Source organism: Lagopus muta, chromosome 22 (assembly GCF_023343835.1).
Source record: "Lagopus muta isolate bLagMut1 chromosome 22, bLagMut1 primary, whole genome shotgun sequence".
NCBI lineage: Eukaryota > Metazoa > Chordata > Aves > Galliformes > Phasianidae > Lagopus > Lagopus muta.
This window is the reverse complement of record NC_064454.1, coordinates 6337102-6354406: the sequence shown is the minus strand read 5'-3', so window position 1 is coordinate 6354406 and position 17305 is coordinate 6337102.

Genomic DNA, 17305 nt, shown 5'->3' with positions numbered 1-17305 from the left:
TCATGTTTGTTTGTGTTATTTGGTTTGCTTTCCTTTTTGTTGTTCATTCTGTTCCTTGGCTCTTGGTTTTCTGGCATTGCTTTGCTTTGTCCTACTTTCTATTTTGCTTTTTGTCTTTCATTCCTGTTTGTTTTGTTTGTTTTTTTTTTTTCCATGTTCTCCCCTTAGATTTTGTTAGCTTTGATATTGTCTCACTGTGTTGCTTTGAATTTTTTGCTTTGCCATATATTTGCCGTCCCCCCCTTAGCTCTTTGTTTGTCCTTTTCTCCCCGGTTTACTTGGCTCTTTTCCTTTTCCTTTTGGCTTTTGTTTCCTGCTCGGTTGGCTTTGCTTTCTACTGCTGATTTTTCTTTTTGGTTGGTTCTTTTTCTTTCCAGACCATGCCTTTGCATTATTTTCATCTGTTCTAAAAGTTAGTCTCCTCTTTTCTCCTCTATTTCTTTGGCTTTCATTACATTCCTCCTTCTTGCACCTACCTTGCCTTTCCTTACCTGATGTTAGACTTCTGTATTGTTCACTCATATATCCTTTGTGTCCTTGCCTCTGTCCTTGTCATGGACTGGAGGCTTTTCCTCAGATGCCTGGCAGCATCCATGCCCGGTAGCTACCCTGACCTCCTCCTCGGCATGACCACGAGCGCTTTCCCTTCCTCCAGAGAGATGTTTTGTCCTGCTTGCAGCCGCGGACTCCTCCACGGGCGCCAGCTGAGGAAGTGCATCTCTGCTGGAGGTCGCAGCCTGCCCAGTAGCTACCCTTTCCTCCTCCCAGGCACGGATGGTGAGCTTTTGGCTGCACCGCAGGCTCTTGTCACCTTTGCTTTGCCGTCTCATTGAATCCCATTTCTTTGCTGTTCTGTTGGTTGTTTTTGTTTCTTTCTGCGTATTGTCATTTTTCCCCTGGGTCCCATTGGTTTGCTTTCCTTTGTTCGCTTGGTTTTGCTTTCTCTACTGCTCCTTTGGCTTTGCTCTCCATTGTTAATTTCATGTTTGTTTGTGTTATTTGGTTTGCTTTCCTTTTTGTTGTTCATTCTGTTCCTTGGCTCTTGGTTTTCTGGCATTGCTTTGCTTTGTCCTACTTTCTATTTTGCTTTTTGTCTTTCATTCCTGTTTGTTTTGTTTGTTTTTTTTTTTTCCATGTTCTCCCCTTAGATTTTGTTAGCTTTGATATTGTCTCACTGTGTTGCTTTGAATTTTTTGCTTTGCCATATATTTGCCGTCCCCCCCTTAGCTCTTTGTTTGTCCTTTTCTCCCCGGTTTACTTGGCTCTTTTCCTTTTCCTTTTGGCTTTTGTTTCCTGCTCGGTTGGCTTTGCTTTCTACTGCTGATTTTTCTTTTTGGTTGGTTCTTTTTCTTTCCAGACCATGCCTTTGCATTATTTTCATCTGTTCTAAAAGTTAGTCTCCTCTTTTCTCCTCGATTTCTTTGGCTTTCATTACATTCCTCCTTCTTGCACTAACCTTGCCTTTCCTTACCTGATGTTAGACTTCTGTATTGTTCACTCATATATCCTTTGTGTCCTAGACTCTGTCCTTGTCATGGACTGGAGGCTTTTCTTGAGGTGCCTGGCATCATCCGTGCCCGGTAGCTACCCTGTCCTCCTCCTCGGCATGACCACGAGCGCTTTCCCTTCCTCCAGAGAGATGTTTTGTCCTGCTTGCAGCCGCGGACTCCTCCACGGGCGCCAGCTGAGGAAGTGCATCTCTGCTGGAGGTCGCAGCCTGCCCAGTAGCTACCCTTTCCTCCTCCCAGGCACGGATGGTGAGCTTTTGGCTGCACCGCAGGCTCTTGTCACCTTTGCTTTGCCGTCTCATTGAATCCCACTTCTTTGCTGTTCTGTTGGTTGTTTTTGTTTCTTTCTGCGTATTGTCATTTTTCCCCTGGGTCCCATTGGTTTGCTTTCCTTTGTTCGCTTGGTTTTGCTTTCTCTACTGCTCCTTTGGCTTTGCTCTCCATTGTTAATTTCATGTTTGTTTGTGTTATTTGGTTTGCTTTCCTTTTTGTTGTTCATTCTGTTCCTTGGCTCTTGGTTTTCTGGCATTGTTCTGCTTTGTCCTCCTTTCTACTTCGCTTCTTGTCTTTTATTGTTATAGTGTATTTTTTTTTTCCATGTTCTCCCCTTAGATTTTGTTAGCTTTGATATTGTCTCACTGTGTTGCTTTGAATTTTTTGCTTTGCTATATGCTTGCAGACCATGCCCTTGCTTTTTTTTGGTACTTTTTCCACCGGATTACTTGTCTCTTTTCCTTTTCCTTTTGGCTTTTGTTTCCTGCTCGGTTGGCTTTGCTTTCTACTGCTGATTTTTCTTTTTGGTTGGTTCTTTTTCTTTCCAGCCCATGCCTTTGCATTATTTTCATCTGTTCTAAAAGTTAGTCTCCTCTTTTCTCCTCTATTTCTTTGGCTTTCATTACATTCCTCCTTCTTGCACCTACCTTGCCTTTCCTTACCTGATGTTAGACTTCTGTATTGTTCACTCATATATCCTTTGTGTCCTAGACTCTGTCCTTGTCATGGACTGGAGGCTTTTCCTCAGATGCCTGGCAGCATCCGTGCCCGGTAGCTACCCTGACCTCCTCCTCGGCATGACCACGAGTGCTTTCCCTTCCTCCAGAGAGATGTTTTGTCCTGCTTGCAGCCGCGGACTCCTCCACGGGCGCCAGCTGAGGAAGTGCATCTCTGCTGGAGGTCGCAGCCTGCCCAGTAGCTACCCTTTCCTCCTCCCAGGCACGGATGATGAGCTTTTGGCTGCACCGCAGGCTCTTGTCACCTTTGCTTTGCCGTCTCATTGAATCCCATTTCTTTGCTGTTCTGTTGGTTGTTTTTGTTTCTTTCTGCGTATTGTCATTTTTCCCCTGGGTCCCATTGGTTTGCTTTCCTTTGTTCGCTTGGTTTTGCTTTCTCTACTGCTCCTTTGGCTTTGCTCTCCATTGTTAATTTCATGTTTGTTTGTGTTATTTGCTTTGCTTTCCTTTTTGTTGTTCATTCTGTTCCTTGGCTCTTGGTTTTCTGGCATTGCTTTGCTTTGTCCTACTTTCTATTTTGCTTCTTGTCTTTCATTCTGGTTTGTTTTGTTTGTTTTTTTTTCCATGTTCTCCCCTTAGATTTTGTTAGCTTTGATATTGTCTCACTGTGTTGCTTTGAATTTTTTGCTTTGCTATATACTTGCAGACCATGCCCTTGCTTTTTTTTTGGTACTTTTTCCACCGGATTACTTGTCTCTTTTCCTTTTCCTTTTGGCTTTTGTTTCCTGCTCGGTTGGCTTTGCTTTCTACTGCTGATTTTTCTTTTTGGTTGGTTCTTTTTCTTTCCAGACCATGCCTTTGCATTATTTTCATCTGTTCTAAAAGTTAGTCTCCTCTTTTCTCCTCGATTTCTTTGGCTTTCATTACATTCCTCCTTCTTGCACTAACCTTGCCTTTCCTTACCTGATGTTAGACTTCTGTATTGTTCACTCATATATCCTTTGTGTCCTAGACTCTGTCCTTGTCATGGACTGGAGGCTTTTCCTCGGGTGCCTGGCAGCATCCGTGCCCGGTAGCTACCCTGACCTCCTCCTCGGCATGACCACGAGCGCTTTCCCTTCCTCCAAAGAGATGTTTTGTCCTGCTTGCAGCCGCGGACTCCTCCACGGGCGCCAGCTGAGGAAGTGCATCTCTGCTGGAGGTCGCAGCCTGCCCAGTAGCTACCCTTTCCTCCTCCCAGGCACGGATGATGAGCTTTTGGCTGCACCGCAGGCTCTTGTCACCTTTGCTTTGCCGTCTCATTGAATCCCACTTCTTTGCTGTTCTGTTGGTTGTTTTTGTTTCTTTCTGCGTATTGTCATTTTTCCCCTGGGTCCCATTGGTTTCTTTCCTTTGTTCGCTTGGTTTTGCTTTCTCTACTGCTCCTTTGGCTTTGCTCTCCATTGTTAATTTCATGTTTGTTTGTGTTATTTGGTTTGCTTTCCTTTTTGTTGTTCATTCTGTTCCTTGGCTCTTGGTTTTCTGGCATTGTTCTGCTTTGTCCTCCTTTCTACTTCGCTTCTTGTCTTTTATTGTTATAGTTTATTTTTTTTTTCCATGTTCTCCCCTTAGATTTTGTTAGCTTTGATATTGTCTCACTGTGTTGCTTTGAATTTTTTGCTTTGCTATATGTTTGCAGACCATGCCCTTGCTTTTTTTTGGTACTTTTTCCACCGGATTACTTGTCTCTTTTCCTTTTCCTTTTGGCTTTTGTTTCCTGCTCGGTTGGCTTTGCTTTCTACTGCTGATTTTTCTTTTTGGTTGGTTCTTTTTCTTTCCAGCCCATGCCTTTGCATTATTTTCATCTGTTCTAAAAGTTAGTCTCCTCTTTTCTCCTCTATTTCTTTGGCTTTCATTACATTCCTCCTTCTTGCACCTACCTTGCCTTTCCTTACCTGATGTTAGACTTCTGTATTGTTCACTCATATATCCTTTGTGTCCTAGCCTCTGTCCTTGTCATGGACTGGAGGCTTTTCCTCAGATGCCTGGCAGCATCCGTGCCCGGTAGCTACCCTGACCTCCTCCTCGGCATGACCACGAGTGCTTTCCCTTCCTCCAGAGAGATGTTTTGTCCTGCTTGCAGCCGCGGACTCCTCCACGGGCGCCAGCTGAGGAAGTGCATCTCTGCTGGAGGTCGCAGCCTGCCCAGTAGCTACCCTTTCCTCCTCCCAGGCACGGATGGTGAGCTTTTGGCTGCACCGCAGGCTCTTGTCACCTTTGCTTTGCCGTCTCATTGAATCCCATTTCTTTGCTGTTCTGTTGGTTGTTTTTGTTTCTTTCTGCGTATTGTCATTTTTCCCCTGGGTCCCATTGGTTTGCTTTCCTTTGTTCGCTTGGTTTTGCTTTCTCTACTGCTCCTTTGGCTTTGCTCTCCATTGTTAATTTCATGTTTGTTTGTGTTATTTGGTTTGCTTTCCTTTATGTTGTTCATTCTGTTCCTTGGCTCTTGGTTTTCTGGCATTGTTCTGCTTTGTCCTCCTTTCTACTTCGCTTCTTGTCTTTTATTGTTATAGTTTATTTTTTTTTTTCCATGTTCTCCCCTTAGATTTTGTTAGCTTTGATATTGTCTCACTGTGTTGCTTTGAATTTTTTGCTTTGCCATATATTTGCCGTCCCCCCCTTAGCTCTTTGTTTGTCCTTTTCTCCCCGGTTTACTTGGCTCTTTTCCTTTTCCTTTTGGCTTTTGTTTCCTGCTCGGTTGGCTTTGCTTTCTACTGCTGATTTTTCTTTTTGGTTGGTTCTTTTTCTTTCCAGACCATGCCTTTGCATTATTTTCATCTGTTCTAAAAGTTAGTCTCCTCTTTTCTCCTCTATTTCTTTGGCTTTCATTACATTCCTCCTTCTTGCACTAACCTTGCCTTTCCTTACCTGATGTTAGACTTCTGTATTGTTCACTCATATATCCTTTGTGTCCTAGACTCTGTCCTTGTCATGGACTGGAGGCTTTTCTTGAGGTGCCTGGCATCATCCGTGCCCGGTAGCTACCCTGTCCTCCTCCTCGGCATGACCACGAGCGCTTTCCCTTCCTCCAGAGAGATGTTTTGTCCTGCTTGCAGCCGCGGACTCCTCCACGGGCGCCAGCTGAGGAAGTGCATCTCTGCTGGAGGTCGCAGCCTGCCCAGTAGCTACCCTTTCCTCCTCCCAGGCACGGATGGTGAGCTTTTGGCTGCACCGCAGGCTCTTGTCACCTTTGCTTTGCCGTCTCATTGAATCCCATTTCTTTGCTGTTCTGTTGGTTGTTTTTGTTTCTTTCTGCGTATTGTCATTTTTCCCCTGGGTCCCATTGGTTTGCTTTCCTTTGTTCGCTTGGTTTTGCTTTCTCTACTGCTCCTTTGGCTTTGCTCTCCATTGTTAATTTCATGTTTGTTTGTGTTATTTGGTTTGCTTTCCTTTTTGTTGTTCATTCTGTTCCTTGGCTCTTGGTTTTCTGGCATTGTTCTGCTTTGTCCTCCTTTCTACTTCGCTTCTTGTCTTTTATTGTTATAGTTTATTTTTTTTTTCCATGTTCTCCCCTTAGATTTTGTTAGCTTTGATATTGTCTCACTGTGTTGCTTTGAATTTTTTGCTTTGCTATATACTTGCAGACCATGCCCTTGGTTTTTTTTGGTACTTTTTCCACCGGATTACTTGTCTCTTTTCCTTTTCCTTTTGGCTTTTGTTTCCTGCTCGGTTGGCTTTGCTTTCTACTGCTGATTTTTCTTTTTGGTTGGTTCTTTTTCTTTCCAGCCCATGCCTTTGCATTATTTTCATCTGTTCTAGAAGTTAGTCTCCTCTTTTCTCCTCTATTTCTTTGGCTTTCATTACATTCCTCCTTCTTGCACTAACCTTGCCTTTCCTTACCTGATGTTAGACTTCTGTATTGTTCACTCATATATCCTTTGTGTCCTAGCCTCTGTCCTTGTCATGGACTGGAGGCTTTTCCTCAGATGCCTGGCAGCATCCGTGCCCGGTAGCTACCCTGACCTCCTCCTCGGCATGACCACGAGTGCTTTCCCTTCCTCCAGAGAGATGTTTTGTCCTGCTTGCAGCCGCGGACTCCTCCACGGGCGCCAGCTGAGGAAGTGCATCTCTGCTGGAGGTCGCAGCCTGCCCAGTAGCTACGCTTTCCTCCTCCCAGGCACGGATGGTGAGCTTTTGGCTGCACCGCAGGCTCTTGTCACCTTTGCTTTGCCGTCTCATTGAATCCCACTTCTTTGCTGTTCTGTTGGTTGTTTTTGTTTCTTTCTGCGTATTGTCATTTTTCCCCTGGGTCCCATTGGTTTGCTTTCCTTTGTTCGCTTGGTTTTGCTTTCTCTACTGCTCCTTTGGCTTTGCTCTCCATTGTTAATTTCATGTTTGTTTGTGTTATTTGGTTTGCTTTCCTTTTTGTTGTTCATTCTGTTCCTTGGCTCTTGGTTTTCTGGCATTGTTCTGCTTTGTCCTCCTTTCTACTTCGCTTCTTGTCTTTTATTGTTATAGTTTATTTTTTTTTTCCATGTTCTCCCCTTAGATTTTGTTAGCTTTGATATTGTCTCACTGTGTTGCTTTGAATTTTTTGCTTTGCTATATGCTTGCAGACCATGCCCTTGCTTTTTTTTGGTACTTTTTCCACCGGATTACTTGTCTCTTTTCCTTTTCCTTTTGGCTTTTGTTTCCTGCTCGGTTGGCTTTGCTTTCTACTGCTGATTTTTCTTTTTGGTTGGTTCTTTTTCTTTCCAGCCCATGCCTTTGCATTATTTTCATCTGTTCTAAAAGTTAGTCTCCTCTTTTCTCCTCTATTTCTTTGGCTTTCATTACATTCCTCCTTCTTGCACCTACCTTGCCTTTCCTTACCTGATGTTAGACTTCTGTATTGTTCACTCATATATCCTTTGTGTCCTTGCCTCTGTCCTTGTCATGGACTGGAGGCTTTTCCTCAGATGCCTGGCAGCATCCATGCCCGGTAGCTACCCTGACCTCCTCCTCGGCATGACCACGAGCGCTTTCCCTTCCTCCAGAGAGATGTTTTGTCCTGCTTGCAGCCGCGGACTCCTCCACGGGCGCCAGCTGAGGAAGTGCATCTCTGCTGGAGGTCGCAGCCTGCCCAGTAGCTACCCTTTCCTCCTCCCAGGCACGGATGGTGAGCTTTTGGCTGCACCGCAGGCTCTTGTCACCTTTGCTTTGCCGTCTCATTGAATCCCATTTCTTTGCTGTTCTGTTGGTTGTTTTTGTTTCTTTCTGCGTATTGTCATTTTTCCCCTGGGTCCCATTGGTTTGCTTTCCTTTGTTCGCTTGGTTTTGCTTTCTCTACTGCTCCTTTGGCTTTGCTCTCCATTGTTAATTTCATGTTTGTTTGTGTTATTTGGTTTGCTTTCCTTTTTGTTGTTCATTCTGTTCCTTGGCTCTTGGTTTTCTGGCATTGTTCTGCTTTGTCCTCCTTTCTACTTCGCTTCTTGTCTTTTATTGTTATAGTTTATTTTTTTTTTTCCATGTTCTCCCCTTAGATTTTGTTAGCTTTGATATTGTCTCACTGTGTTGCTTTGAATTTTTTGCTTTGCTATATACTTGCAGACCATGCCCTTGGTTTTTTTTGGTACTTTTTCCACCGGATTACTTGTCTCTTTTCCTTTTCCTTTTGGCTTTTGTTTCCTGCTCGGTTGGCTTTGCTTTCTACTGCTGATTTTTCTTTTTGGTTGGTTCTTTTTCTTTTCAGACCATGCCTTTGCATTATTTTCATCTGTTCTAAAAGTTAGTCTCCTCTTTTCTCCTCGATTTCTTTGGCTTTCATTACATTCCTCCTTCTTGCACTAACCTTGCCTTTCCTTACCTGATGTTAGACTTCTGTATTTTTCACTCATATATCCTTTGTGTCCTAGACTCTGTCCTTGTCATGGACTGGAGGCTTTTCCTCGGGTGCCTGGCAGCATCCGTGCCCGGTAGCTACCCTGACCTCCTCCTCGGCATGACCACGAGCGCTTTCCCTTCCTCCAAAGAGATGTTTTGTCCTGCTTGCAGCCGCGGACTCCTCCACGGGCGCCAGCTGAGGAAGTGCATCTCTGCTGGAGATTGCAGCCTGCCCAGTAGCTAGCCTTTCCTCCTCCCAGGCACGGATGATGAGCTTTTGGCTGCACCGCAGGCTCTTGTCACCTTTGCTTTGCCGTCTCATTGAATCCCACTTCTTTGCTGTTCTGTTGGTTGTTTTTGTTTCTTTCTGCGTATTGTCATTTTTCCCCTGGGTCCCATTGGTTTGCTTTCCTTTGTTCGCTTGGTTTTGCTTTCTCTACTGCTCCTTTGGCTTTGCTCTCCATTGTTAATTTCATGTTTGTTTGTGTTATTTGGTTTGCTTTCCTTTTTGTTGTTCATTCTGTTCCTTGGCTCTTGGTTTTCTGGCATTGTTCTGCTTTGTCCTCCTTTCTACTTCGCTTCTTGTCTTTTATTGTTATAGTTTATTTTTTTTTTCCATGTTCTCCCCTTAGATTTTGTTAGCTTTGATATTGTCTCACTGTGTTGCTTTGAATTTTTTGCTTTGCTATATGCTTGCAGACCATGCCCTTGCTTTTTTTTGGTACTTTTTCCACCGGATTACTTGTCTCTTTTCCTTTTCCTTTTGGCTTTTGTTTCCTGCTCGGTTGGCTTTGCTTTCTACTGCTGATTTTTCTTTTTGGTTGGTTCTTTTTCTTTCCAGCCCATGCCTTTGCATTATTTTCATCTGTTCTAAAAGTTAGTCTCCTCTTTTCTCCTCTATTTCTTTGGCTTTCATTACATTCCTCCTTCTTGCACCTACCTTGCCTTTCCTTACCTGATGTTAGACTTCTGTATTGTTCACTCATATATCCTTTGTGTCCTAGCCTCTGTCCTTGTCATGGACTGGAGGCTTTTCCTCAGATGCCTGGCAGCATCCGTGCCCGGTAGCTACCCTGACCTCCTCCTCGGCATGACCACGAGTGCTTTCCCTTCCTCCAGATAGATGTTTTGTCCTGCTTGCAGCCGCGGACTCCTCCACGGGCGCCAGCTGAGGAAGTGCATCTCTGCTGGAGGTCGCAGCCTGCCCAGTAGCTACCCTTTCCTCCTCCCAGGCACGGATGGTGAGCTTTTGGCTGCACCGCAGGCTCTTGTCACCTTTGCTTTGCCGTCTCATTGAATCCCATTTCTTTGCTGTTCTGTTGGTTGTTTTTGTTTCTTTCTGCGTATTGTCATTTTTCCCCTGGGTCCCATTGGTTTGCTTTCCTTTGTTCGCTTGGTTTTGCTTTCTCTACTGCTCCTTTGGCTTTGCTCTCCATTGTTAATTTCATGTTTGTTTGTGTTATTTGGTTTGCTTTCCTTTTTGTTGTTCATTCTGTTCCTTGGCTCTTGGTTTTCTGGCATTGCTTTGCTTTGTCCTACTTTCTATTTTGCTTCTTGTCTTTCATTCTGGTTTGTTTTGTTTGTTTTTTTTTTTTTTCCATGTTCTCCCCTTAGATTTTGTTAGCTTTGATATTGTCTCACTGTGTTGCTTTGAATTTTTTGCTTTGCCATATATTTGCCGTCCCCCCCTTAGCTCTTTGTTTGTCCTTTTCTCCCCGGTTTACTTGGCTCTTTTCCTTTTCCTTTTGGCTTTTGTTTCCTGCTCGGTTGGCTTTGCTTTCTACTGCTGATTTTTCTTTTTGGTTGGTTCTTTTTCTTTCCAGACCATGCCTTTGCATTATTTTCATCTGTTCTAAAAGTTAGTCTCCTCTTTTCTCCTCGATTTCTTTGGCTTTCATTACATTCCTCCTTCTTGCACTAACCTTGCCTTTCCTTACCTGATGTTAGACTTCTGTATTGTTCACTCATATATCCTTTGTGTCCTAGACTCTGTCCTTGTCATGGACTGGAGGCTTTTCTTGAGGTGCCTGGCATCATCCGTGCCCGGTAGCTACCCTGTCCTCCTCCTCGGCATGACCACGAGCGCTTTCCCTTCCTCCAGAGAGATGTTTTGTCCTGCTTGCAGCCGCGGACTCCTCCACGGGCGCCAGCTGAGGAAGTGCATCTCTGCTGGAGGTCGCAGCCTGCCCAGTAGCTACCCTTTCCTCCTCCCAGGCACGGATGGTGAGCTTTTGGCTGCACCGCAGGCTCTTGTCACCTTTGCTTTGCCGTCTCATTGAATCCCATTTCTTTGCTGTTCTGTTGGTTGTTTTTGTTTCTTTCTGCGTATTGTCATTTTTCCCCTGGGTCCCATTGGTTTGCTTTCCTTTGTTCGCTTGGTTTTGCTTTCTCTACTGCTCCTTTGGCTTTGCTCTCCATTGTTAATTTCATGTTTGTTTGTGTTATTTGGTTTGCTTTCCTTTTTGTTGTTCATTCTGTTCCTTGGCTCTTGGTTTTCTGGCATTGTTCTGCTTTGTCCTCCTTTCTACTTCGCTTCTTGTCTTTTATTGTTATAGTTTATTTTTTTTTTCCATGTTCTCCCCTTAGATTTTGTTAGCTTTGATATTGTCTCACTGTGTTGCTTTGAATTTTTTGCTTTGCTATATACTTGCAGACCATGCCCTTGGTTTTTTTTGGTACTTTTTCCACCGGATTACTTGTCTCTTTTCCTTTTCCTTTTGGCTTTTGTTTCCTGCTCGGTTGGCTTTGCTTTCTACTGCTGATTTTTCTTTTTGGTTGGTTCTTTTTCTTTCCAGCCCATGCCTTTGCATTATTTTCATCTGTTCTAGAAGTTAGTCTCCTCTTTTCTCCTCTATTTCTTTGGCTTTCATTACATTCCTCCTTCTTGCACTAACCTTGCCTTTCCTTACCTGATGTTAGACTTCTGTATTGTTCACTCATATATCCTTTGTGTCCTAGACTCTGTCCTTGTCATGGACTGGAGGCTTTTCCTCAGATGCCTGGCAGCATCCGTGCCCGGTAGCTACCCTGACCTCCTCCTCGGCATGACCACGAGTGCTTTCCCTTCCTCCAGAGAGATGTTTTGTCCTGCTTGCAGCCGCGGACTCCTCCACGGGCGCCAGCTGAGGAAGTGCATCTCTCCTGGAGGTCGCAGCCTGCCCAGTAGCTACCCTTTCCTCCTCCCAGGCACGGATGTTGAGCTTTTGGCTGCACCGCAGGCTCTTGTCACCTTTGCTTTGCCGTCTCATTGAATCCCATTTCTTTGCTGTTCTGTTGGTTGTTTTTGTTTCTTTCTGCGTATTGTCATTTTTCCCCTGGGTCCCATTGGTTTGCTTTCCTTTGTTCGCTTGGTTTTGCTTTCTCTACTGCTCCTTTGGCTTTGCTCTCCATTGTTAATTTCATGTTTGTTTGTGTTATTTGGTTTGCTTTCCTTTTTGTTGTTCATTCTGTTCCTTGGCTCTTGGTTTTCTGGCATTGTTCTGCTTTGTCCTCCTTTCTACTTCGCTTCTTGTCTTTTATTGTTATAGTTTATTTTTTTTTTTCCATGTTCTCCCCTTAGATTTTGTTAGCTTTGATATTGTCTCACTGTGTTGCTTTGAATTTTTTGCTTTGCTATATACTTGCAGACCATGCCCTTGGTTTTTTTTGGTACTTTTTCCACCGGATTACTTGTCTCTTTTCCTTTTCCTTTTGGCTTTTGTTTCCTGCTCGGTTGGCTTTGCTTTCTACTGCTGATTTTTCTTTTTGGTTGGTTCTTTTTCTTTCCAGACCATGCCTTTGCATTATTTTCATCTGTTCTAAAAGTTAGTCTCCTCTTTTCTCCTCGATTTCTTTGGCTTTCATTACATTCCTCCTTCTTGCACTAACCTTGCCTTTCCTTACCTGATGTTAGACTTCTGTATTGTTCACTCATATATCCTTTGTGTCCTTGCCTCTGTCCTTGTCATGGACTGGAGGCTTTTCCTCAGATGCCTGGCAGCATCCATGCCCGGTAGCTACCCTGACCTCCTCCTCGGCATGACCACGAGCGCTTTCCCTTCCTCCAGAGAGATGTTTTGTCCTGCTTGCAGCCGCGGACTCCTCCACGGGCGCCAGCTGAGGAAGTGCATCTCTGCTGGAGGTCGCAGCCTGCCCAGTAGCTACCCTTTCCTCCTCCCAGGCACGGATGGTGAGCTTTTGGCTGCACCGCAGGCTCTTGTCACCTTTGCTTTGCCGTCTCATTGAATCCCATTTCTTTGCTGTTCTGTTGGTTGTTTTTGTTTCTTTCTGCGTATTGTCATTTTTCCCCTGGGTCCCATTGGTTTGCTTTCCTTTGTTCGCTTGGTTTTGCTTTCTCTACTGCTCCTTTGGCTTTGCTCTCCATTGTTAATTTCATGTTTGTTTGTGTTATTTGGTTTGCTTTCCTTTTTGTTGTTCATTCTGTTCCTTGGCTCTTGGTTTTCTGGCATTGTTCTGCTTTGTCCTCCTTTCTACTTCGCTTCTTGTCTTTTATTGTTATGGTTTATTTTTTTTTTCCATGTTCTCCCCTTAGATTTTGTTAGCTTTGATATTGTCTCACTGTGTTGCTTTGAATTTTTTGCTTTGCTATATACTTGCAGACCATGCCCTTGCTTTTTTTTGGTACTTTTTCCACCGGATTACTTGTCTCTTTTCCTTTTCCTTTTGGCTTTTGTTTCCTGCTCGGTTGGCTTTGCTTTCTACTGCTGATTTTTCTTTTTGGTTGGTTCTTTTTCTTTCCAGACCATGCCTTTGCATTCTGAAAGTATGCCTTCTCTTTTCTCCTCTTTTTTTTTTTTTTTTTTTGCTTTCATTAGATTCTTCCTCCTTCCTTGTCCCCGTGGCTGCTTCCTTCCTCTTACCTTGCCTTTACTTACCTGATGTTAGCCTTCTGGATTTTTCCCTTTTATATCCTTTGTGTCCTTGCCTCTTTCCTCACTGTGTACTGGAGGCTTTTCCTGAGGTGCCTGGCAGCATCCGTGCCCAGTAGCTACCCTGACCTCCTCCTCGGCATGACCACGAGCGCTTTCCCTTCCTCCAGAGAGATGTTTTGTCCTGCTTGCAGCCGCGGACTCCTCCACGGGCGCCAGCTGAGGAAGTGCATCTCTGCTGGAGGTTGCAGCCTGCCCAGTAGCTACCCTTTCCTCCTCCCAGGCACGGATGGTGAGCTTTTGGCTGCACCGCAGGCTCTTGTCACCTTTGCTTTGCCGTCTCATTGAATCCCATTTCTTTGCTGTTCTGTTGGTTGTTTTTGTTTCTTTCTGCGTATTGTCATTTTTCCCCTGGGTCCCATTGGTTTGCTTTCCTTTGTTCGCTTGGTTTTGCTTTCTCTACTGCTCCTTTGGCTTTGCTCTCCATTGTTAATTTCATGTTTGTTTGTGTTATTTGGTTTGCTTTCCTTTTTGTTGTTCATTCTGTTCCTTGGCTCTTGGTTTACTGGCATTGTTTTGCTTTGTCCTACTTTCTATTTTGCTTCTTGTCTTTCATTCTGGTTTGTTTTGTTTGTTTGTTTTTTTTCCATGTTCTCCCCTTAGATTTTGTTAGCTTTGATATTGTCTCACTGTGTTGCTTTGAATTTTTTGCTTTGCCATATATTTGCCGTCCCCCCCTTAGCTCTTTGTTTGTCCTTTTCTCCCCGGTTTACTTGGCTCTTTTCCTTTTCCTTTTGGCTTTTGTTTCCTGCTCGGTTGGCTTTGCTTTCTACTGCTGATTTTTCTTTTTGGTTGGTTCTTTTTCTTTCCAGACCATGCCTTTGCATTATTTTCATCTGTTCTAGAAGTTAGTCTCCTCTTTTCTCCTCTATTTCTTTGGCTTTCATTACATTCCTCCTTCTTGCACTAACCTTGCCTTTCCTTACCTGATGTTAGACTTCTGTATTGTTCACTCATATATCCTTTGTGTCCTAGACTCTGTCCTTGTCATGGACTGGAGGCTTTTCCTCGGGTGCCTGGCAGCATCCATGCCCGGTAGCTACCCTGACCTCCTCCTCGGCATGACCACGAGCGCTTTCCCTTCCTCCAAAGAGATGTTTTGTCCTGCTTGCAGCCGCGGACTCCTCCACGGGCGCCAGCTGAGGAAGTGCATCTCTGCTGGAGGTCGCAGCCTGCCCAGTAGCTACCCTTTCCTCCTCCCAGGCACGGATGGTGAGCTTTTGGCTGCACCGCAGGCTCTTGTCACCTTTGCTTTGCCGTCTCATTGAATCCCACTTCTTTGCTGTTCTGTTGGTTGTTTTTGTTTCTTTCTGCGTATTGTCATTTTTCCCCTGGGTCCCATTGGTTTGCTTTCCTTTGTTCGCTTGGTTTTGCTTTCTCTACTGCTCCTTTGGCTTTGCTCTCCATTGTTAATTTCATGTTTGTTTGTGTTATTTGGTTTGCTTTCCTTTTTGTTGTTCATTCTGTTCCTTGGCTCTTGGTTTTCTGGCATTGTTCTGCTTTGTCCTCCTTTCTACTTCGCTTCTTGTCTTTTATTGTTATAGTTTATTTTTTTTTTCCATGTTCTCCCCTTAGATTTTGTTAGCTTTGATATTGTCTCACTGTGTTGCTTTGAATTTTTTGCTTTGCTATATACTTGCAGACCATGCCCTTGGTTTTTTTTGGTACTTTTTCCACCGGATTACTTGTCTCTTTTCCTTTTCCTTTTGGCTTTTGTTTCCTGCTCGGTTGGCTTTGCTTTCTACTGCTGATTTTTCTTTTTGGTTGGTTCTTTTTCTTTCCAGCCCATGCCTTTGCATTATTTTCATCTGTTCTAAAAGTTAGTCTCCTCTTTTCTCCTCTATTTCTTTGGCTTTCATTACATTCCTCCTTCTTGCACCTACCTTGCCTTTCCTTACCTGATGTTAGACTTCTGTATTGTTCACTCATATATCCTTTGTGTCCTAGCCTCTGTCCTTGTCATGGACTGGAGGCTTTTCCTCAGATGCCTGGCAGCATCCGTGCCCGGTAGCTACCCTGACCTCCTCCTCGGCATGACCACGAGTGCTTTCCCTTCCTCCAGAGAGATGTTTTGTCCTGCTTGCAGCCGCGGACTCCTCCACGGGCGCCAGCTGAGGAAGTGCATCTCTGCTGGAGGTCGCAGCCTGCCCAGTAGCTACCCTTTCCTCCTCCCAGGCACGGATGGTGAGCTTTTGGCTGCACCGCAGGCTCTTGTCACCTTTGCTTTGCCGTCTCATTGAATCCCATTTCTTTGCTGTTCTGTTGGTTGTTTTTGTTTCTTTCTGCGTATTGTCATTTTTCCCCTGGGTCCCATTGGTTTGCTTTCCTTTGTTCGCTTGGTTTTGCTTTCTCTACTGCTCCTTTGGCTTTGCTCTCCATTGTTAATTTCATGTTTGTTTGTGTTATTTGCTTTGCTTTCCTTTTTGTTGTTCATTCTGTTCCTTGGCTCTTGGTTTTCTGGCATTGCTTTGCTTTGTCCTACTTTCTATTTTGCTTCTTGTCTTTCATTCTGGTTTGTTTTGTTTGTTTTTTTTTTTTCCATGTTCTCCCCTTAGATTTTGTTAGCTTTGATATTGTCTCACTGTGTTGCTTTGAATTTTTTGCTTTGCCATATATTTGCCGTCCCCCCCTTAGCTCTTTGTTTGTCCTTTTCTCCCCGGTTTACTTGTCTCTTTTCCTTTTCCTTTTGGCTTTTGTTTCCTGCTCGGTTGGCTTTGCTTTCTACTGCTGATTTTTCTTTTTGGTTGGTTCTTTTTCTTTCCAGACCATGCCTTTGCATTATTTTCATCTGTTCTAAAAGTTAGTCTCCTCTTTTCTCCTCGATTTCTTTGGCTTTCATTACATTCCTCCTTCTTGCACTAACCTTGCCTTTCCTTACCTGATGTTAGACTTCTGTATTGTTCACTCATATATCCTTTGTGTCCTAGACTCTGTCCTTGTCATGGACTGGAGGCTTTTCCTCAGATGCCTGGCAGCATCCGTGCCCGGTAGCTACCCTGACCTCCTCCTCGGCATGACCACGAGTGCTTTCCCTTCCTCCAGAGAGATGTTTTGTCCTGCTTGCAGCCGCGGACTCCTCCACGGGCGCCAGCTGAGGAAGTGCATCTCTGCTGGAGGTCGCAGCCTGCCCAGTAGCTACCCTTTCCTCCTCCCAGGCACGGATGTTGAGCTTTTGGCTGCACCGCAGGCTCTTGTCACCTTTGCTTTGCCGTCTCATTGAATCCCATTTCTTTGCTGTTCTGTTGGTTGTTTTTGTTTCTTTCTGCGTATTGTCATTTTTCCCCTGGGTCCCATTGGTTTGCTTTCCTTTGTTCGCTTGGTTTTGCTTTCTCTACTGCTCCTTTGGCTTTGCTCTCCATTGTTAATTTCATGTTTGTTTGTGTTATTTGGTTTGCTTTCCTTTTTGTTGTTCATTCTGTTCCTTGGCTCTTGGTTTTCTGGCATTTTTCTGCTTTGTCCTCCTTTCTACTTCGCTTCTTGTCTTTTATTGTTATAGTTTATTTTTTTTTTTCCATGTTCTCCCCTTAGATTTTGTTAGCTTTGATATTGTCTCACTGTGTTGCTTTGAATTTTTTGCTTTGCTATATACTTGCAGACCATGCCCTTGGTTTTTTTTGGTACTTTTTCCACCGGATTACTTGTCTCTTTTCCTTTTCCTTTTGGCTTTTGTTTCCTGCTCGGTTGGCTTTGCTTTCTACTGCTGATTTTTCTTTTTGGTTGGTTCTTTTTCTTTTCAGACCATGCCTTTGCATTATTTTCATCTGTTCTAAAAGTTAGTCTCCTCTTTTCTCCTCGATTTCTTTGGCTTTCATTACATTCCTCCTTCTTGCACTAACCTTGCCTTTCCTTACCTGATGTTAGACTTCTGTATTGTTCACTCATATATCCTTTGTGTCCTAGACTCTGTCCTTGTCATGGACTGGAGGCTTTTCCTCGGGTGCCTGGCAGCATCCGTGCCCGGTAGCTACCCTGACCTCCTCCTCGGCATGACCACGAGCGCTTTCCCTTCCTCCAAAGAGATGTTTTGTCCTGCTTGCAGCCGCGGACTCCTCCACGGGCGCCAGCTGAGGAAGTGCAT